General features: G+C 52.8%; 1 long non-coding RNA gene across 1 annotated transcript; it reads right to left on the bottom strand.

The window, feature by feature from the left end:
- Window positions 1-573: 573 nt before the first annotated feature.
- On the bottom strand, window positions 574-9,725 carry LOC125082843 (uncharacterized). Its single transcript, XR_007122118.1, has 3 exons — window positions 9,437-9,725; window positions 5,655-5,706; window positions 574-3,495 (listed from the first exon to the last, which is right to left on the bottom strand). It is a non-coding gene; the product is annotated as an uncharacterized LOC125082843 (long non-coding RNA).
- Between the last annotated feature and the right edge of the window lie 13,056 nt (window positions 9,726-22,781).

The following is a 22,781-nucleotide window of genomic DNA, read 5'->3' as shown; positions in this document are numbered from 1 at the left end:
TTGGGGGCACCAGGTGGTGGGTATTGTAGAGGGCACGGATTGCATGGAGCACTGGGTGTGGTGCAAAAATAATGAATACTGTTATGCTGAAAAAAATAAAATTAAAAAAAAAAAAAAAAGAGAGACTAACAGGATAAACCTTCTGGCCTCTGCTTTCCCCCTCCATTCTCCTTTTTAAAAATCTTGCCGGGGGTTCACACAAAGAGAACCACTTCTCTTTCTACAGGGCATACACAAGCATGCACACACACACACAGCGGAGTATTATTCAGCCATAAAAAAGAAAGAATTCCTACCGTTTGCAACAACAAACTTGATGACTTATGCTACGTGAAGTAAGTCAGAGAGAGAAAGACAAATACTGTCTAATCTCACTTACATGTAGAATCGAAAAAAGCACCTGGGGCACCTGGGTGGCTCAGGTCATACTCTCAGGGTCATGAGATCAATCCCTGTGTCAAGGTCTGTGTTGAGCAGGGAGCCTGTTTCTACCCCTCTCCCCTCTAAAAAACAAAACAAAACAAAACAAAAACAAAAAAAAACAAAAAACAAAAAAAACAAAAAAAACCCAAACCAAAAAACCAAACTCACAGGAACAGAAAGCAGACTGGTAGTTGCCAGAGGCTGGCAAGTGGGGAAAACGGGTGACAAGGTGTACGAACTTCCAGTTAAAGATAAGTTAGTTCTGAGGATTTGATGTACACTGTGGTAACTACGGTTAGTAACGCTGTGTTGTATACTTGAAAGTTGTTAAGGGAGTAGATCTTACATGTTCTCAACACACAGATATAGGAAGTAGGTGAGGTAATAGATTTGTTAACTAACATTCTTGTGGTAAACATTTCACAACGCACAATCTATCAAATCATCATGTTGTACACCTTAAACTTACCAATGTTACATGTCAAATACATTTCAATCAAATACATTTCAAGCTGGAAAAAAAATTCCATGGGATATTGATTCTCAACAGGAGATACCCTCACTAGGGAGGCATTTAAGAATCACCTCGAGGTATTTTTTCAAAGCACACACACACACACACAAATGCACACACGCACATGTACACATTCAATGAGATTTTGGTATTCCATTCTTCTGATGGCAAGATGTAAATCAAAGCCTTAGTTAACCTCCACACCAGAAGAAGTGCAGAGAGGAAAGAGTTTGGGAAACACTGAAATAGATCATTTATATGCCAAACCATCTCAGGCTCACAGATCTGCTTAGATCGCAGCCTGGCATATCTCCCCTCACCAGGTGTCTCCTTGGTATCTCACTTCATTTCCTTCCCTGGCAACATAATTTAGACTATGCTGGATCTGGGTTCGTCTTCACTCCTGTCTGCTTGGAGTCTTTTAACTTTCTTATCCACACCAATCCAACCGAACTGAACTCAACTCAACCCACCACAACTCTCCTAAATTCAACTCAAGTCAACCCAACTCAATTTACTTCCACTCACCCCACCAAATCCAGTTCAATAAAACTCAACTCCACTCAACACAACCCAACTCAGCTTAAGTCTACTAAGTTTGATTCAAGGCAAACTAGCTCAGCTCTGCTCCACTCAACCAAACCCAAACCCATCTTCCATTCAATCCAATCAAACTGAATTTTATTCACCCCACCCACCCCTACATGATATAACACAATTCTACTCCACCCGAACCAAACCAACTATGCTCAACCCAACCAAACATAATTCAACTCAACCAAACCCATGCCGCCCAGCTCAGTTTTTCTCCCTTTGTATCTCCTTCTTTCCAACACTTAATATCTGCATTCCAACCCTGACTCACTACCAGATTTCCTCTCTGTCCCTAAATAGTCAGACCCAGAGTTAATGCCTCCTTAAAAGAAAGATGGGGAAATTTTGCTTTGGACTTTCCACCTCCTTGCTCTTCTCCCAACCCTAACTGCATCCTCTTGCCTGTAATAACCTTCAGTCATCTCTCATTCCCCACCATTTATCCCTACCCTTTAATGAAGCCCTGGGGCCATGAAGCCTCAGACGCCCCTAGCCTGAGCCACTCTCATCTCTGCACACATTACCCCCAAGGACATGATGTCTGGAGGACATTTAGATCGGGGGGCCAGAGGAAATCCGAAGGTCAGAAGAGTGACCACCAGACCGGGGCACAGTGTAGGCAACAGCAGAATCTTGCTTAACCCCCAGGAAGCAGAACGCTCTGTTGCCGTCTTTCCTGCTCACCCTCCTGGATCTCTTTCTAATCCTTTATGGCTGCCCTGTTCCTGTCTTTATCTCTCAGTCTTGGTCTCCGTATCTCTGTATCTCTGTTTCTCACTCTCTCTCTCTCTCTGTGTGTGTGTCCTCCCCGTTATCTCTGCCTCTGTCCGTGGATGGCCTTATCTCTTCATCTCTGTCTGGAACATGCTCTTCCTCTTTCAATATCTCTCTTACTGCTAACTCCCTCTTCTTGACTCCGTCCCGCTCCATCTCTGTCTCTATTTCTGGTGCAATCAGCTTCAGGTTCCGTGCCTTGGCTGGGGAGCTCTTTCCCCTGAACACAGTTGCCTCCATCCCTTCATCCCCTCCACCTGCTCCCTATCAAGGGAGGAGCCATCATCTTGTCAGGCCAGTCATCTTGTCTTATGGATGAGGAAACTGAGCCCCAGACACCACAAGGGGCTTGCCAAAGCTCATTTAGAGTTAATGGAGCAAGAACGAGACACTGTCGACTAGAGACCTAAGACTCTGAAGCCAGAGGAGAAAGGTCTGTGTACCAGCCTGGCTGGGAGGTAGATGGAAGGAAGTGACACCTGTCCCCAGAAGCCACCTGCAGAAACAAGGAAATTAACTGCTTTCCACACCATCTCAGAGCAGCACTTCCCTGTCTCTCTGTCTGTCTTACTGTTTGTCTCATAGCAACACGTATTCTTTGGGGGAGGGGGAGGGCCAGGCAGGGGTGGTGGGTAGGGAAGAAAGGAGACAAGAAGCATTCTGGGTGCCCTTCTGGTAAAGGTTGTTCACAATGACCCCGATCCTTCCTGACAATTCTGAGAGCAAGGGCAGGAGGCCCTCAAAGGCCAAGGGGAGAGGAGGAAGCCAGGGTTTGGCCTCCTGCAATAGAACGTTCTATAGTGAGGAACAGGACTGGAGTTTTAGTCAGACTAGAGCCCCAGTCCAGCCTCTGAGCCCTTGGCTGCAGGCTCCCTGCCCAGCCAGGCACAGCCCCAAGACTGTCTGGGTCTTCATGAAGGTGAACCTTCGGGCCTGGCCACATGCCAGGACTGCATTCCTCCCCAAAACCCTCCGGGCCGTGGCCTCCTGAATGCTTGGGGCTTCAGCAGGAACCAGCGCTCCCTGGTGGGTCCGGGCCAGGCCTGAGAAAGGCCCCTTATCCAGAAGGAGGCCTCCACAAGCTCCTCCAAAGCCCGTGACTCTGCACATCTCACTGCCCTGGGCCTGCCTCAGCAGCACCGAGTTCCTGGGCTGGCGCCGGCCCGGGCTTCCTCAGAACCCCAGAAGAGCTGAAAATAGAAAAGGAGAAGAGAAGGCTGTGGTCAGTGTGGTGGGCAGAAGAGAACTTGGGGAGGGGAGGGGAACTGGTTCCTAGGCTGCGGACAGACGCCACCAAGACCAGCCCTGGCCTGACCTCTGGCACCCTCCCACCCCTCTCTAAGCCCCAGCCTGCCTGCCTCTCTGTCGAAGGGGCCTCTGATACTTGGGCCCAAACCTCCGTTGAACAGATCAGAGGACGGTGGCCCAGAGAGGGAAGGAGATTGCCCAAGGATAGGTAGCAGGAGAGGGAGCCAGGATCCCGGGCTCCTGGGATCGTGTGATGATTTAAAGGCCCGGCTCCTTCTCCAGCAGGTGTTTGGGGCGTGGTTCTTTCTGGGCCCCGAGCCTGCCCCATCCACCCATGAGGCCAAATTCAAGTAGTTTCCTCCCCACATGAACTGTCCCAACCCGGGAGCGCCCTGTTCCTCAGAACACATAACGAGGCTTGATTCCCAGCTCCCTGCAGAGGCTTTGGGAAGGCCAGGCCTTCCTCATTCTTCTTGCCCCTTTTCTGCTGACCTCCGCCTTGGCTGGCTTTTCCTTCCCCTTTCCCCAACCCCTCTCTCCCCACTGCCACCGTGGGCCCAGTAGAGCCTGGGGTAGGGAGGGAGCCCTAATTCCACCCTCTCTCAGCCCTGCTGGGACCTCCAGACAGGTCCCTGTCCCTGCAGCTGACCAGGCAGGGCTGGAGCCCTCTCCCTGCCCCGCCCCCCCCACCCCCTCCAGGCAGCCTTCATTCTTGGAAGGTCCTTGGACACACGAAACCGGAATCTGCTTCCCTGACTTCTCTGCTGCTGCTTCTAAGACCTTCCTCTGCCCGATGTCCCCCCGGAGGCCGGCAAGCTACACACCTTCCCTGACCACATGGTCCCTTCGGGAGTCCGCACAGTTGAGTTTCCCTGACTCCGCCCCACGTATCCCCTCCCCTGGCTGACCCTATCTGTATCCTTTCCCCAGAGTAAATAATAACTATGAGCGAAAGATTTTCGAGTGAGTTTTGTGAGTCTTTTAGCAGATGATTGAACCCGAGGGGAGTCTGAAGCTCCCACCCACTCGCAGTGAGTGTCCGAAGTGAGGGCATCTCAGGCACAGACTGGGCTCCCCAGCCTTGCAGTCGGCCCCATGTCATTGCAATGCCTCCCACAGTCGTGCAGCTCAATCCCAGGACAACCCTCCAAAGCAGGTGTTCTTGCTGTCAGTCGTGGTTCACAGATAGGGAAACTGTTAACTCACCTGACTTAAGGGGCCCGGAGGGTACATGAAGAAGGTGACATCTGAAAGCAGGCAGCCAGGCCCACTGCAGTCTAGGCCTGTCACCACTGTGCTGTCCTGCCCAACTCAGGGAGGCCGAGGGGGGACACGTGAGAGTTTGCAGGGGAGAGTTCCCAGAGGGATTCCTTGGTAAAAAAGCTAAACTGGGGCGCCTGGGTGGCTCAGTGGGTTAAGCCGCTGCCTTCGGCTCAGGTCATGATCTCAGGGTCCTGGGATCGAGTCCCACATCGGGCTCTCTGCTCGGCAGGAAGCCTGCTTCCCTCTCTCTCTCTCTCTCTGCCTGCCTCTCCGTCTACTTGTGATCTCTCTCTGTCAAATAAATAAAAAAAATCTTTAAAAAAAAAAAAAAAAAAAAAAGCTAAACTGTGACCTGGGGCCAGTGGGAAGCCATTGGTAGTTTCAAGCAGAGGGTGACAGGACTAGCTGCGGGTTTCGCTGAGATCCCCTTGGGGGGCAGCATGAGAACAAGTGGGGAGAAGACCAAATCTGGCTACTGCAGCGGGCCAAGCATGGGGAGTGCATGGGGGGACAAGGGTGGTGGGACCCGAGCCTTGGTCTTGGTGATGGAGAGCAATGGACACCTCAAAGGCAGACTTGACAGTACTTGGGACAGACTGGATTTGGGGAATAAGGGAGTGGGAGGAGCCAGGGGTAACACCAAGCACTAGACAATTAGGGTGCTAAGTCCTTGAGATGGGGTAAGACAGAGGAAGAATGGATTTGGGGTGGGCTGTACCACCATTAATAGTCCCAGAGTCCTGAAGGACAGGGCTGCCCCCACCCCAGGGCACAGGACCCTTTGTCTGGACCAGGACAGTGGCAGAGCTTCAGAGTAGGGAAGCGGTACATCACCTACCTCAGCATCGCCACCAGGTGGCAGCATAGGCCACCTTTTCCCAGGAAGGACCCTAAGGGAGGAAGAATGGAGCGTCTTCAGGCAGCAGATGCAGACACATGGGGAGACCTGCACATGGGCAAAGGGCCTCCCTAGGGGCCTGTAAATAGGAGTTCTTGCAAGTGCAGCATGCAGAGACCGCCCCCCACCCCCACCCCGCCGATCTAGGAGGCAGGAATCCTGGGTTCTAGAAACCGCCTGTGACCCAGAGCCAGCAGTTTCTCCCCTATAAAGAGCGCAAGCCCTGCATGGGAGCCAGAAGCTGGCAGGGGGACTTTGACCTGCTTCTCTGGCCTTCCACCCCTAAGAGCTGTGGCTTTCAAACATTGTTTTAGAGGCAATGTCTTTTTTTTTTTTTTTTTAACAAAATCCCAAGTGTCTCCTGTAGGATACAAGAACAGATTCATACTGATGTGCTCGAGCTGGAGTGGAGGCGCTTCCCAAAACCACCCAGAGAGTGAAGTCCAGACCCCTCACCTCAGCATTCAAGGCCCTTCGCTCCCTTCCTCTCCACTCCTCCCACCCTTCCACTCTTCCAGCCCAGGCTGGACTTGACCTTGGGAATGCACCTCTCATCCCCTCCTGATTCAAACCCTCCTCGTCCCTAATGTCAGGCTCCTTGTCACCTCCTCTGAGAGGGCTCCTCCAAAGCCCCTGGGGCACTGCGTGCATTTCAGCCAGCATTTCAGCCAGCACCTGCTGTGGCTGGGCCCTTCCAACAGGCCAGCGGCATTTCCTCTTGCTCTGAAGGTCTCATGTTCTATGTATGCTCATGCCCATCTCTCTCCCTGCTCCTGAGCACCCCCAGGTGGGGACCACACCTGATTCCCCCGTAGTAGAATATGTCCAGCCTCATGCAGCTGGGAGCTGGCAGACTAGTCTCTGCCCCACCAGACCTCCCCAAGCCACATTAGCAAATAGTTTATCTTTCTTGGGTCTTTGCTTGCCTCCCCCCAGGACCCCCATATACTGGGGGCTGCTGTTATCTAACCAGAACTCTGTATAGAATCAGGACTAACTACATCATTTGTGGGGTCCGGTGCAAAATGAAAATGCGTAGCCTCTTTTTAAAAATTACTTAAAATTTAAAGACAGTGATAGTAGACCAATCACACACCCATGGAGCCACTCCTGACATTTATGGGCTACACAAGGGGTCTGAAACCTGACCAGCCCACAACCAAATGTGGGGTTTTGTCTGCCAAGAACATAGTCACTCTTTTCTTCATTCAAGGGCACTGTCTTCTGGTCAAGCTGGGTCCTGCAAGGCTGCACCTGCACAAAAGGGAGTGATTTTTCCTTAAGTCACACAAAGTTAAGGTCTTGGCCAGTGGCAGCCCTGCCCACATTCGCTGAGATCTCATGATCCTGGCACATGAGCTACCCTCCTGGACTTTTGGTTGAATGAAGAAAGGGGATCAGAAGTTGGACACGAGACATTGGAGAGCAGGGTTTAGGGCAAGCTAGCACACAACTGTGGCCCATTACTGTTTCATAGACAAGTAAATGAATGACCAAGTGAGTGCTTAAGACTAGACATCTAAGTCATGGAGTTGTGAAACTACAAAGCTAAGAGAGATTGAAAAATCATCAAGTCTGGGGCTTCCAAACCATGTTCTCCAAAGCTATAGGAATCTGCAAAGGTGTGTTGGAGACATGGAAAGACTAGGCACTCAGGGATCCGGTCCCCTTCCTGCCCTTTGACCTTTTTATGTCTCATATCCTGGGCTTCCCATATAAACCTTTTTTCTTTCTTTCTTTTGCTTTCTTATTTTATTTTATTATTCTTTTTTTATTTTTCATTATGTTTAGTTAGCTAACCTATAGTACACGGTAGGTTTTTGTTTTATAACCTTTTGTTTAAAGAAGTTTGCTGGCTCAGGAAGGACAAGAGACTTGCCCAAAGTTCCCAGGCAGAGCCTGGGGAGAGGATCAAAGAGGCGAGGTCAGAGGTCAGCATGAGCGCCCAGATGAGAGCCTGAGGCTATAAAATCCAGAGATGTGGTATCAGTGTGGAGGATCCCAGACAAACCAGAGGGAGGAGATCAGGGATGGTAAATCTCAGCTCTGAGAAGAGAATCAAGGTCAAGTTCTAAGTTCAGAGGCCAAAGGTGGGGGTCGTTCTTGCTTTATTCATTCAGTCGGTATTTACTGAGCACCTACTATGTGCCAGGCACAGTTCTAGACCCTGAGATACAGCAGTGAACAAGACCAAGTCCCTGCCCTCACACAGCTCTCATTCTGGGAGGCAGGGGTCTGTGTGCAGGAAATAAACATTATCACAAGAAAACAAATGAGGCCACCAGCTAGAGATAAGTGATACAAAGAAAACTGAACAGAGTAGGAGGGAGACACTGCCAGTAGGTGGGCTAGCTCCTATAGAGTGGGTCAGGGAGGGCCTCCCTGAGGAGGTGACATTTGAGCTGCACTCTGAATGAGTTGGGGCTGCCAGTGTCCCAGCTGGGGGTAGGGGGCGGAGCTGCCTGCCCAGAGCGCCTGCAGATCCACACGGTGAAGTTGGGCAGGCTGGGCAGGAAGTCTGGCCCCCTGTAACCGTATCCCCAGGAAGGAGGAAGCCAGGAAGGCGCTTTCAGCAGTTGCATTCATCAGGGCCGGCGGCAGTAACCCCCGGGGCAGCACCAGAGCCTCCTCAGGGCCCCTATCCACCTTTAGCCGCCTGGGGAGGAGACAGTCAGGGAGGGAGGGCAGCCTAGAGTGGGCCCTGCATTCTCTTCCAGACAATAAATGCTTCCAGGTTCCTGGGGAGCATTCCTTGGGTCACAGCCGCATCTGATGTCAATTACCCCCGGTGTAGGGTTCCAGGGCTGAGCGGGGGCAGGGGTAGAGGGAAGGCCGATTCTCCGTAATCAGAATCTCCTGGCCCAGCGGTGAAGGCACCCTGGGACAGGTCCCCCCAAATTTAAGGATTCAGGGAGGGCGTTCTCCCTGGAAGGAGAGGTCAGGCTGTGGTGGAGAGCCTCTGCTTCATAGCCATTTTGCTGTGTGACCTGGTGCAAGTCACTTAACCTCTCTGGGCTCCCGTGGAAATGGTGACAATTCCACCTTTTCCTTCCCAGCGAGGCAAAGAGGACCGTCCAAGTCTGGAGGGCAAAGCTCAGCGTTGTGGGCTGGGGTGGGCTGGAATGGGGTGGGGTTGCTAAGCCCTTACTTTTTCCTGCCTTGATTAGATCTTAACCCTCCAGCAAATTTGTCCCCACCCAAGATTATGGTGCCAGAGTTGCTGGGATTAACAGATAAAACAGACCAAGGGCATGCTACCCCCACCTCCAACCTTCCCCAACTTGCTTGGGCACTGTACCTCTGGGCCTCTGTTAACTCATGCCCCCCTCCAGAGGGGATGTGAGGGTTAGATGAGTAAGGAGCCTAAAGCCGGTTTGGAAAAGATACACACCAGTCCACGGTGTTCACTGGGTCACATTTGCGATCAATAACAACCACAAAAATGGCCATACTTCTACGCACCCGGAGAAAGACTCTGGATTTATAACATCTACTTGATGCGGGTTTTTGTGATTGATGGCATTGAGCGAGACGTGCCCTTCCAGCCCTCAGTTTCCCCACCCACACTGGCGCCTGCAAAGCTCCACCCCGAAGAAGGTCTCCTTGGGGCTCCCGTCCCAAGCAGCCCCATTTGCACAAGGGGGTGTCCCCCAAGCTACATGGGTGAGTTTTCCCCTATTGGGTAAAGCATTCCCCCTTCAGTGTGAGTTCCACTAATGTACCTTTTCTTCTCCGGGGACTGCAGCACAGGTTGGGTTTTTCGAGTGACAAGCGAGCGGGAGGGGGCGGGGCCGGAGGTAGGCGTCCAGCGGCGGGTGTTCATTTACCAGGAGGGAAAGCAGGCTCGGGAGGCGGCGAGCCGGGATTCGAACCCGGGCCGGCGGGCTGCAGGGGCGGGGCGCGCTCCTCTTTCCCGGGCTGCGGGCCGGGAGCGGATGCCGGGGTCAGCGGAGCGCGGGGCCGCCGGCCGGCCGGCCGCTCCGCGGGCGCTGCTTTCTCCTTTTATGTCCGTGCGGGGGCCGGGAACTCCCTGCCGGGGGCCGCGGCCCGCGAACAATGCGCCGCTTCCTGCAGCCCGGCCCGGCCGCGGCCCCGCTCCCGCCCCCGCCCTTCGGCAGCCGGGAAATGGGCGGGAGCCCGGGCCGACCGCGCTGGGACACGGGGTCGCGCCCTGGGAGACTGCAGGGCCCGGCGAGGGCCGCGGGCGGGGGCGGAGGGGAGCCGCGCTGGCCCCGGGCGGCAGCCGGGCGCGTCCGTCAACGACACGTGCGCCCAGCGCGCACTCGCCAGGGGTGGCCGGGCCATCCCTCCGTCTCGGCCACCCGGCTGCGCTCCGCGCCCAGGTCGCGGCTCCATCCTGCACACGCCCGGCACTGGGCTGCGCCCCGGGCGCACCGACGTCCCCTTGTCGATTCAACTGAACATCTCCAGCGCGCTGGGCTCTGGGCGAGGCCCTGGGGACTCCGCGGTGGACGAGAGTCAGCAAAGCCCCGGGCCTCCTGAAGCTAACGTTCTAGTGAGGGGGAAAACATCCCAAATGCCTGAATCACACAGTATATTTAAAAGTGATCCTTTTTTCGACAAAAATGAAGAAGGAAAAATGAGGTCTGTTTTAAATAGGGTGGTTATGGATATTTTAACTGAGGTGACATTTGAACAAAGACCCACAGGACACGTATCCCAAATATATACCTCTCAGAGAGGATATGCAACACCCCCCCAGCAGATGCACTGCACAAACATATACACTGTGTACATCAGCGTGCCCACACATGCATGAGTGCCCACCAGTCCACAGGCAGAGCATTGTACATGTACAGTACACATAGCCACTACCTGCCTGTCACCCCCGTGCATGCCCAGATGTGCGCCTCCCATACCCACCATCAACTTCATTTCCATATAGTCTTCAAGTACAGAGCCCTGTGTCAGGCTCACAGATGCCATACCTCAAGTATAGGGTTTTTCTAATTTCTTAAGACACTTGCCCATATGGTAACACCATAAGACATGTATTTTCATGTCTTGTGTCCATTATGTAATGTAAGTCACATATGCATATACCCAACTACATGTATCAGAAAAATGGGTGCCTACACTCTACACACACAAGCACACCTACATGTGCCTCTCTTGCTCATACAAACATACCCTTTGTACGTTTCCCACGTATTCCCTGTACCTATTTTATACATCCTGTTTACACGGCCATGTGCCAATAATTGTAATAATGTTTACAGAGCACTCACTATGCTCAGCACGGTCATAGGTGCTGAAATTGGAGTATTTCATTCAATCCTTAAGGCAACTCTATGCGACGGGTACTATCTGTTTAGCCTAACCGTTCAAAGCTCACACCGGGATCAGGATGCCCTAGGTTTGAGTCCTGGCTACCCCACTATGTCACCTCCAAGAGCCTCGGTTTCCCCCATCTGTAAGGTGGAGGCAACTGTCGTCCTTACTTCAAAGGTTATTGCGAAAAGTCAGTAAGACGATAATGCAGGAGAACCGTATAACACAATACCAGGCACACAGCAAGGGTTCAATAAAAGTTACCCAGCACTCTCTGTATCCATTTTGGAGAGGAGAAAAATGAGGCTCAGAGAAGTTAAATGACTTGCCTGAGGTCACACAGTGTATAAGCGGAGGAGACAAACGTCAAGCGCATGTCCGTGTGACCACACAGTTCAGGCCCATGAAGTATTCTCCTGCTGGTGCTTCCATATTACATGGCAGAGACACCACACACACACACGCACACACACACATATGCACACACACAGAGCCCATGCCATGCAGACTCCATATGCTTGCATCACATAGCTCCCATGGTATAGATATGAGTTCATTCAACATTTATATGATCAATCTCCATCCACGAAGCCAGGCACCCATCTAGGTATCTCGGTGCTAGGGGCGCAGCAGGTGGCAAGGCAGACTTGATCCCTGTTCTCATGGCCCTACAGACCGGCACACATGACTGTGAACACACACTACCTACCATCTGCTTCCACACAACATGTCCACAAGCAGATGCCCTGCACCCAGAGCCGAAGGTATGACTTACTCGCACACCTAATTGTTAAACCAGCTGCCCCTAATCCATGTGAACACAGGTCTTACACCATTTACACATGTTCAGTATATCTATACCACGTGTACACATAGACCTCTTATGTATGTGTCATTCACACGTGGCCAGGGCATACACTGCCCATAACCTATGTCTACATATTACACATAATCAGCCTGTGTCACTCGTGTACCTGTTTCCCTTTCTGCCCCACGTGGGCAGCTTGGGAGGCCCAGGTCAGCCCCTCTGGGCCGGTCTGGGTGGGGGGCACGGTGGAGGTCAGAAAGACAGGGCCTGGACCCCCATCGCAGGGGAGAGAAGGTGGCCCATGGCTTCATGGCTGGCGGCCAGGAAATTATAGTCGACACCAAACCAAAGCGGCCCCTTGGCGGACCAGGTAATCAGGCCTCTCCCGGATTCAGCCTGACAGCTTAAATGTTCTAATTCCGCTGCCAGGGGCCCAGCTCCCAAACTCCGGCCATGGCCCAAGCCTCGGCCCTCCATCTTAATTGGACCCATGTTTTCATTACTTTGAGATTAGACAGGTCCCCTCCGGCCGGGCCGGCCGCAGCTGCACGGGAACCATCCCCCAGCGCGACTGCATTTACCTGATTATGGAGTTTATTTTATAGCAATTGCTCTGGAGTGCTGGAGGCCCCCCTTCGCTCCGCCCCTGCTCCTCAGACCCCAGAGGCCTCTACCAACCCAGGATGAGGAGTTTCTGCCTAATGTCCTGAAGCCACCTCCCTCAGGCCCTGCGATCCTGAAGTACCCTCCTCTGGGCTCCCCTGCAAGGACTAGTTCCCTTTTCCAAAAAATCACTTAAGGAATTTGAAGAGAGAGGGAGGGAAGAGTGTTCTAAGACTTTTCTCCCAGGGTGCAAAATGGGAGAGTGATCTTCCTTGTTCCATGTATTCATTCAACAAACATGTGTCCAGGGGTGCCTGGGTGGCTCAGTCATTAAGGGTCTGCCTTTGGCTCAGGTCATGATCCCAGGGTCCTGGGATCAAGCGCAGCATCTGGCTCCCTGTTCAGCCGGGAGCCTGCTTCTCCCTCACCCACTCCCCCTGCTTGTGTTCTCTCTCACTGTCAAATACATTAATTAATTAATTAAATCTTAAAAAAAAAAAAAAAGAAAAGAAAAGAAAAACAAAACATGTGTCCAATTCCTGAGCTAGTGGCCAAGGCTAAAGGCCAAGATGAAGATGTTACTTCATTCGACACTGACTGTGTGCCGGAAAGGAATGTGGCTGTGACCGCTGCTTTCCCAGACATCACAGTCTAGCCCGGAAGCCCAGCAGCTTTCCTAGTGCTTGGTTGATGCTCAAGGGAGGCCAGGAGACCTATAGGAGGACACAGAGTTAAGAAACAGGGTTGGGCTAGGGCGCCTGGCATGCCACTCTTGATCTCAGGGTCATGAGTTCGAACCCCATGCTGGGTGAAGAGATTTACTAAAAAATAAATAAACTTTAAAAGGTGGGAGTTGGGCGGGGTTGCGGCGTGCGCCTGGCTGGCTCAGTCAGGAGAGCATGTGACTCTTGATCTCGGGTCGTGAGTTCACGCCACATGTCGGGTGTAAAGATTACTTAAATAAATAAACTTTAAAAAGGCGAGGTGGGGGTTGGGGATGAAGGCATTTGAAGCAGAAAATAGTGCAAGTGCAACACTCTGGAGAGAGAGAGAGCCTGGTGTGTGTGAGGAACTGGAAAAAGATAAAGAAGTTCAAGTTTTGGGTGTGCAGGGCAGAGGGAAGACGGGGGTGGGGGGGACAGAGGTCTCCAGGACCCCAATCATAAAGGGCCCTCCTTAAAATTGCTGGCACTTCTCCCCGAGGCTCCGGGAGCCGTGGGGTGGGGGGACTGCGCTGGAGGGACCCCCTGCATAGCCCATGGGAATATTTTAAGTAGTTGCACAGTTCTGAATGACTCATGCATAGTAACTCAGCTTATCCATATCAGCCCCACGAGGGAGGCAAACACCCCAGGCCCACGATCCCTTCCTCACGATGCTGAAATCCCCAAAGCTTCAATGACCAAAAGATTTAGGTTTTACACGGATTTAGGGCCAAACTGTGTGGTGCCCAAGTGACTTGAACGAAGCAGAAGTTATTTTTGTTCATTTCCCTGCCTGGTTTGGGAAATGGGAAATTGGAAAATATTTATGTTTTGTTGGGAAAAAAATATGAATTTGATTATAAGAAATGCCCCAGACCCCACCGGGTGGTGGTATGGTGTATGGGTTATGTTCTCTACTAGACTTTATTCTCGGGGAAGTTCTGAAACCCTCTGACTTCACACCTGAATAAGGGACTCCAGGCTTGTACTAGAACCCTCATTTCACAGAGGAGAAAACCATACAGAATGGAAGTGATTTGCTCAGTCTGATTTCAGTCTGACATCCCGTCTTTTGGTTCTTTATGCTCTGAAATGGGGGTCTGAGCCTGACCCCAGGGACAAAGGGTCCTGCGCAACAGAGGGAGAGCAGACATTGATGGGAACGTGAATGAGGAGGGGGGGCCTGGCCGGCTCTGGGGCCTCTGACCTCCTGATGCGCCTCTGAGCATTGTTAGTTCCCTTCCACAGGTGGGGGGTGCCAGCATCAGAAAAGGGAGCCATCTTGGCCAAAGTCCTGCCGCAAGAGAGTCACAGAGTAGGGAGGGGGGCTTGGGGCTACAGTCCCCAGAAACCTGGCCTTCCCACTGTCCTGAGGACAGTCAAGAAGGAAGCTCGAGCTGGGCCTGGTGCGGCCAAGGAATGGGATCCCAGCAAAAGGTAGGTCCAGGTCAAGAGCCGTAGCCCCAGTCTGCCCAGCAGTAGAGACCTGGTGCCCTGGTATCACCCTGTCTGACAACCCCCATCCCACCTCCAACTCCAGCAGGACTGCCTCAGCCACACCTCTGCCCCCTCTGCCTATTCTCGGAATCTGTGCCCAGCCCCCTCCGGGAAGCCTTCCCTGATCATTCTGAGCCAAGCTGCTAGCTTCATGATATTTGAACCCTCTGACCATGCCTTCTTCACTCTCCTTCACTCACCAAGTATTTTAGCCTCACTTGCCCAGAGATGGTGGGGGTCCTCCCTTTGGACAACCAGCTTTAGAGACAGAACAGACCAGGGTTCAAATCCTGGCTGGATTTGACCTAGGACAATCATTTTACTTCTCCAGACCTCAATGTTCACATCTACAACATGGGAATAGTAATGGCACCTCTCTTACAGGGTCACTGTGAAGGTAAAATGAGATCGTGCTCACAAAGTAGACCAGATGTCTACTTTGTGCCCAGTTCTGTACCAGGTACCTTCATGTAACTTACCTCACTCGGTCCTCATGCCTTGCAAGGGAAGGAATGTTATCTGCATTTTACAGAGGAGGAACCCTGGGCTCAGAGAGGTTATGTCACTTTCCTGGGACGACCCAGCTAGCATGTGGCAAAGACCTGCCAGCCTCTGGAGCCCAGCTCTTTCCTCTCTGCCCTGCATGTGCCAAGGCCTGGGGTTGGAAAGCAGTTCTCTGCGCCCGTGTAAGTGAGGGCTGAGTAGGGAAAGGAGAGGAGGTGGTGAGACAGAGGGGACCAGAATGACTGGGCTGGGGGAACAGGTGCTACAGGAAAGATGGGCAGGAGGGGAGGTTCCACTTGGGGATTTGGACCCAGCTCTATGACAGGGGCATTGTTGGGAGGGTCCCAGTCTGCTTGAGGAGTCAATGGGAGTCCTCTTCCACCCTGCCTGCTCCCACCTCCCAGGCCTCCCTTTCCCAGGCCAGTGTGAGAATAGGTCTGTGATGGCTGCTTTCCTGCTTTCCTTGGTCAGGATGGGAAAATGGATGGCCCAATGCTGGCCACCGCAGGAAGGGTTCAGAAGCCAACCCCCTGCCCCACCTCCTCCTTCCAGGGCCACATCTCTAAGCGGGGCAGCCCTGTGGTCTCAGATCTACCGATCCCAGACAGAGGCCAGCTCCGGGAACTCAGGCAGCTGAGAGCAAGCAGCAGCTGTGGCCTGGCAGAGAGAACTGGCAGTCAGTTGTGGGGAGATGGGGACAGGGATCGGGGAGAGCTGGGGGCAGAGAGAGAGAAAGGAGAGGAAGGGACACGGAGACAGAGAGACAGAGACAGGAACAGATGGGGGCGGGGGGAGAAAAAAGCCCAGAGAGATGCAAACAGAAGCAGCGGAAAGCAGAATGGTCCTCAGGCTGCATCACGAGGCTCCGGCATCAAAGTTGTGTGGCCCTTAGCCCAGCCTTGCCCTCTCTGGACTCAGAGGTCCCACCAGCGACATGGGAGCAGTACTGTGCAGCCCTGCTTCAGCTCTGATGAGCCCCAGGCTCTCTGTGACCCCAGTCTAGGGCGCTGAGGTCAGTGATCAGCAGGGGCCTGCGCCTGGGGCTGTGGCAGCCCAGATGTGCTGTGGCTGTGGCTCTGCCCTCATCAGGCTTCTGTGGCGTCCACGAGGATGACTGCCGCTTGGGCCACATCCCTGATGGGTTCCTGACTGCTTACGCATCTGGGTGTCTCTCCCTGTTTATATGGGGAGCTTGAATAAGGAACCACCTGAAGGAGATGAGGTTTGGGACGCACAGACCCCTGTCCTGGCGGATCCTCAGGTGTACCGTCCCCATCCTGAGCCTCTCCTCCCACCCCCACTGGAGTGCACAGCCGTCAGCCCTGGCCTCCTGACCACACACAGCTTACTCCCCACATCACCCTCCAGCCTCGTGCCTGGTATTGAGCCCAGGTCTGGACTCTGAACGTCCCCAAGAACATCTGGAGGACAGACCCAGATGGCAGGCGGGAGGCCACCTCCGGGGAGAAGCTGCAGGAATTGAAAAGACCAGCCGTAGGAAAGGTGACTCGGCAGAGCACAGTCCCCAGTGCCACCTCAGGGGGTGTCCCAAGGGAGCACAGGGTCAAGGCTGGGAGGGTTCATGTTCATTGACAGCACCTGGGCAGCAGGGAGGCAAGGAAGCTGGAAGAGGCTCCTTGCGGGGGGGGGGGGGGGGGGGGGGGGGGGGGGGGGAGAAGGTGGAGGGCGGGGGAGTTGCTCCTCATCCCCAGGGGAGAACTAGTGAGAACTGCTATCCCTCTCCTCTCCGCAGGAATGTGGTGGGAAGGATTTCATCACCAGACACATAAGGGATCAGGAGCTTTCCGAGACCCAATTCTCAGAACACCCTACCTCTCCACCCAAAAAAAAAAAAAAAAAAAACAGCATAAGAAATCAAGAAAATAGTGAAGGACCGCTGCCTGGCCTCCAAACTTTCCCACCTGCCTTGGCTAGCTTTTGAGTTTTGCGGGTTGTAGCTAAGCCCACAATGAGGACTATGAAGGCAATAATAATAAGAACCATTGCATCAGTTGGGGCAGAGCTACCATTCAGCCGGAATGCTCTGCTGAGGCCCTACGGTCATTAAACCCCCTGAACTGTGTCCCCACCAGTTGCTAAGGAGCCTCTCTGTCCCAAGCGTCCTGAGCACACCCCTAGGGGCCCACCTGCCTGGGTTATAACCCCACATCCCATTCTCTGCCCAGAAGGCCTGCCTGACTCTGAGCATCCCCGCATCTAGTTCACCTGCAGGAACATCATCCTGAAGGGAGATGCCCTGCCCCCTGGGGCGGCACCCCCTCTGCCAGGGCCCCGTTCCCAAAGCCTGAGCAATCAAGGCCTGCTCCCTCCCTGGGCTGGTGCAAGTGCCCGCCTCCTCCGGGCGCCTCTCCGGCTGCAAACCCAGCTCATTTGCATGTGGATCGTGCCTGCCACCATGGGTGCTGGGGTCAATTGAAACTCAAGAAAAGAGAAGAAATTTATGCAAAACTGTTGATTGCATTTGTATGTAATGAAATCATCCAATATTCATCTGACTATAGAATCTAATCTGAGAAGAGAACTGAAGGACATGAGTGTCACTGCAAAACCGTAATGAGCCACTGTAGTGATTAAAAAAGCTCTTGAGCCTTCTGAAAATCCAGGCAGAAATAGCGTCTAATCAACTCTGAATATAGGAGGCGAGATTGGGCTGGCGCGCTGCGCACGGCCCGCCGCGGCGCTGGGGGTGCGAGGTAAAGCCTGGCGGCCACGGTCTGTGGGTGCCAATCGCCAGGCCACAATCAGCTGAGTCCTCCGTGCACAAAGCAATCGCCGCCTCTTGCCACGCAGAAGGAGCCCAATCACGGTGGTTGTGAAGAGCGGCTTCGGGCTTTCACACCCGCCTCTGAAGCCTGGCCAGAGGCCCCATATGGGCTCCTTGCTCCTGCCCTGGAAGGCAGGGAGGGTTTGGGTCTCTGGGACTGTCACACCTGGACACCCCTATCGCCCTACCAGCCCGAGTCGGAGAGAGGGTCTGTGTTTCTCGGGAGCCCTGGCTCATTACCAAAATGTCACCTCCTCCATGCAGCATTCCCTGACTGCTCCCTTGACACTGGCAACTCCCACCAAACAAACACACGATGCTCCACCCCTCACCCCTGCTTTGTTTTCCTTCATAGCACTTAGCTCTGCCTGGCATTGTTATTCCTCCATCTGTTTAAAACCATCTGCCTCTTCTAGTAGACTGTGAACTCTGTGAAGGCAAGGACTTTACTGTAGTTTGTTCGCCACTGCGGAATGTGGAGAACTGGGCTTGACACTCAGTAGATGCTCCTGAACGGTGAACGAGTCAGTCAGTTCAGTGAGCAGCCAAACGTGTGTACTCAGTCTCTCCACAAATACTTGTTGCCTACACAGTGCATGATGAGTAAGGCAGTCCCTGCCCCCTGGTGCTCACAGTCTGGGCAGAAGGCACACACTGAAGACGTTTACCTATAACTACATGGGACCCCGGGGGGGCTGGTTCCATCCAGTGGCTGGAGGAACAGCAGATGGAGGGTATGAACCCAAGCTGGGGGAGGGCAGGTGGCAATCTTAAGGATGGACAGGGATCTTAAGGATGGATAGGAGCGAGCCAGGCAGGGCTGGGTCTGGAGTGCCCCCCGTAGAGGGAATGGCATGTGCAGTCCCCGGAGTGACCAGCATCTGCAGGGACCCGAAGGAGGTCAGAGCCAGAGCCGGCTGGAGCCAGAGCAAGGGAGAGCCTGGTGGGAGATGGGGCTGGAAATACAGTCCAAGTCACACCTCGCAATTAAGAGCCTGCTGGGGTTTTTCCTGGAGATGACCCGGAGCCTGTGGCAGGGAGCAGCATGACTTGCATTTTATCACCGTATGGAGAACGGGTCAGAGGGGCAGCTCTGAAGGAACACGCCTGGGCAAGGGGCTGTTCACATACCCTGGCGATGGCAAGATCCCCGGGGGCCTCTGAGCAAGGCCAGGTCATGCCAAAAGCTGTTTTAAGATGATGAATCTGACAGCAGAAAGATCTGATAGCAGAGGAATGGACCCCCGGTGGGAGGCAAATTCATTATCATAAATTCATTCATTCATTCATTCATTCATTCATGCAGGCAAGCAAGCATTCATTCATTCAGCCTTCCAGCCCTTCCCCACATGCTATTCTACAGTTTCCAAACTGCTCTGGGTTTGCCTACCAGGTGACCTATTATTAAAACGGTTCTCAAGCTGGAGTCAGTAGCTTCTGAGAATCGGAGGGATTCTGTGCATCATAAGGCTGCTTTTTTTGGCCTGGACTTCCTGACATCAAAAAGGCCTTGTGAGTCATTGGCCTTCTTTAGGCCTTAAACTCCTCATCAGTACAAAGAGAGAGCCTCTCGAGATGATCTCTTGGTTCCCTCCCTGTTCCCCAAAGTCTGCAGCTCTAGGTCCCCTGAAGGCACTCTAACAGGACAAAGTCCAGTGGAATGAAAGTCCCAAGGTGAGGTCCGCCCTACTATATGGGAGCCCAGGGGAGCTCCCGGCCCAGCCCTGCCACTCACTTGTTCTGCTGTGAATGAATGTGCTCATCCCTCTCTGTGCTTTGGTCTCTGCCCAGCTGCTGCCTCCTTCCTCGGGGTGGAGGGGGGCAGGGTTTAGACTGGCACACAAGGCTCCTTCTGGGCTGCTGCCCACACTAGACCCCCCTGTACAATGGAATTCCAGGAAACTACCCTTCAAAAACAAACAAACGGGGGGAGGGAGGAGTTGCCTAGAAGTAGGGAGAGCTATGCATCCCCACTGCCCACACCAGAGACACACCCCCCACCTCACAGGTCAAGCTGGAATCCCAGTTCCAACACTCAGGGCCATCCTGTGACCCCGAGCAAGTCATTTAGACTCTCTGAGTCCTCATCGGTAACACAGGAGGTCTGAGAATCAAGTTAGACACTGTAGCTCGGGGCAGAGCATGGACTAAATGCTCAGGAGGTGGGGCTGTGGTTAGGGTTGGGCCACGCCTGCCTGCATGGCCTGGCAAGACTCATCCATCTTCCTCCTTTGGCCTCTACTACAACTGGGAGTCACTGGGGGTCAGCGGAATTCAGGAATTCTTTTAACAGGTAGATTTGGGTGGGAGGAGCCAAATACCTCTGCCTCACTAGAGAGGGGAGAGATGGGACTCCCCCCACCCCAGCTTTAGGCTTTGTAGCAATGGTGCCCCAAACACTAGCTAGGATCAGGTGATTTCCTGGTCACAGCGAACAAGACCTCCCAAACATTTTTGAGTAGAAGCTACCACCCCCTAAATCCCCATTCTAGAAGGAATGCTTTGACTTTCAGGAACCCACTCCTCTCTCCCCAAAATTGATTATGGGTATTGGATCTAAGAAGTCATCAGAGCCTTGGTGGTTTGCCTCCTCAAGTGGTAGATGGGAGAGCTAAGTCCAGTCTCACAGACATCCCTGGGCACTGCCTCTGTGCTGGTCCTATACTGGAAGTCCCTGTCCCCCAGGGCTCCTATCCAATGGGGAAGACAGTCCATAAACATTATCAAAGGCAACACAAGAGGGAAAGCGCTTTGAGCCCTGAGAGACTGAGACCAGGGAAAAGGGAGACCACCTCTGACTGATAAGTAGATTCCCGGAAGGCTTCCTGTAGGAAGTGGCATTGAGCTGGGTCTGAAGGATAGCTAAGATGTGTCTCTTTCTCTCTCTGGAAGAAAAAAAAACATGAAACAAAACGAGAAAACAAAGGAATAACCACTTCTATTTTCACAACCCCAAGTTAACACTTGGCCAAGTTTTCATTTTGATCCACATACATGAAATGACTTTCGGGTAACTTTAAGTTCTTCCCCTTGTCCCCAGTGGCAATTTCCATTATGAATTTGGTAAATATCCCTTCACAACTCTGCCTCTAAAAAAATTAATTTATAGTGCAAACTAGGGTCAGGAATAATTTTTTTTTAATTACTTCGTGTCATTCCAGTTTACGTAAGGGGTGTCACACTCTCTCTGCGACTCTGCTTGCTTTTTCCACTGCCCATTAGGTTTGGGGGGCTCTCTGGTTCAAACACATGGCTGGGGCTCACCACGGCATCCCACGGATGCATCATGCTTATGTACTCCTGGACTCGGTCGGGTTTCCACGGATCGAGGTCATCCAGGGAGGCATTTCAGGTAGAGGAAGTGGCAGCAGCAAAGGCTCAGGGATGGGAAAAGTGGGGGGCGCCTCTGGGGGGCTGGCAGGAGTCCAGGGTGGAGGGAGCACCAGACGTGTGTGGGGGTGCTGAGGGAGGCCTCAAGCCGCAGGCCAGGAATCCACTGCTGGCATGCTGGCCATCTGGGAGTGTGGGGACAGGCTCCCCCCCCCAACTTAGAACCGCCCTCCACAATAATTCCACTTATCCACCCTCCAAGTCCTCCCTAGGGAGGCCTCTGTTACTCTTTCCATTAATTGTCTCATTAATGACCCACTAAAGTCAAGTACCCATTGTTCTCTGAGCCTGGGGCAGCCTCCCCGGCTTTCTACCCCGGGGGATTTGTAAACGTCTTTCCTTCCCTGCTTTCCTTTGGCAGGCGTCCTTATCTGGTCCCTGCAGCCCTGGCCCAGGCTGCTGCTGCCCCTTCCTCCACCCACACCCTGCCAACAGGGCCCCCGCCGAGGCCTCCACCAGCTCCTAGCGCGCTCACCCCCCTCGCCTCCCTCTGCCTCACTCCGTCTCCGTTCTATGTACGTCTCTTCCTGGTTTTCTGTTCTCTTTCTTTTCTCTCTTTTCTTCCTTTCTTCTTCTCTCTCCCTTAACTGTGTTTCTCTCCCTGGATTTCTGCCGCTTTCTCTCTTTGCGTGTATTTATCTCCCTCTGTGTCTCTATCTCAGTGTCTCTCTCTGGGTGTCTTGGAAAATCTCTTCAGGATGATAGTCTCATTCTTAACCCTCTGTTTCTTTCCATCTTTGTCTCCGTTTGTCACTACCTGCTGACTGTGTTGTGTGTCTCTCTTTGTCTCTCTGATTCTGCCTCTTTCTCCCTCCCTCTGGCCTTTGTGCATCTCTCTGTCTCTCCCTCTCTGTTTGTCTCATGTCTGTCTCTCTCCTCACTCTGACTCACCTCTCCCTAGCCGTCCCTCCTCCCGTGGGTCTCTGAACCATCCTGATTGACTATTGTCCTGTTTCCAACCCCACTGCCTGCTCACCCACTGGGTCTCTGACACCCACACAGGTTGGACAGTTTCCCTCTGTTGCCTTGTTCCCTGGTTACAGCTCCGGCTTCCCTTGGGTGACCGTGTCAGGACAGCAGTGCTAGGAGTAGGCGTGACATCCCGTAGCTAGCAGACTTCAGGATTCATGCATCTGTTAGGTTAAAAACAAAACAAAGCCAAAAGAAAAAAAAAAAAACCCAAAAAACAAAAAACCCCACAAAACCCGAGGTGACCAATAGAGGGTGTTTATCTTTCTAAATGGGAATTTTTTTTCTAGAATCACCAACTTCTTCTCATTCTGTAATATAAAGAACATTTTAACACCAGCAGTGAAAGTAGCAAGAGCAAGATCTAACAGTAATAGAATAGTCCTTTAAGTGAAATAAATATAATTTTATGAAAACATTTGCAACATTATGTGTATTTTACTTATTGTGCCCCAAATGGGTGACGATGTTGTCAGGGACCCGTCCAGTCAGAAACCACTGCTCTTGTGCAAGCC

This window comes from Lutra lutra, chromosome 13 (assembly GCF_902655055.1).
Source record: "Lutra lutra chromosome 13, mLutLut1.2, whole genome shotgun sequence".
In the NCBI taxonomy this organism is placed as follows: domain Eukaryota; kingdom Metazoa; phylum Chordata; class Mammalia; order Carnivora; family Mustelidae; genus Lutra; species Lutra lutra.
Note: the sequence above shows the minus strand (reverse complement) of the source record. Positions and strands in the feature narration are given on the sequence as shown.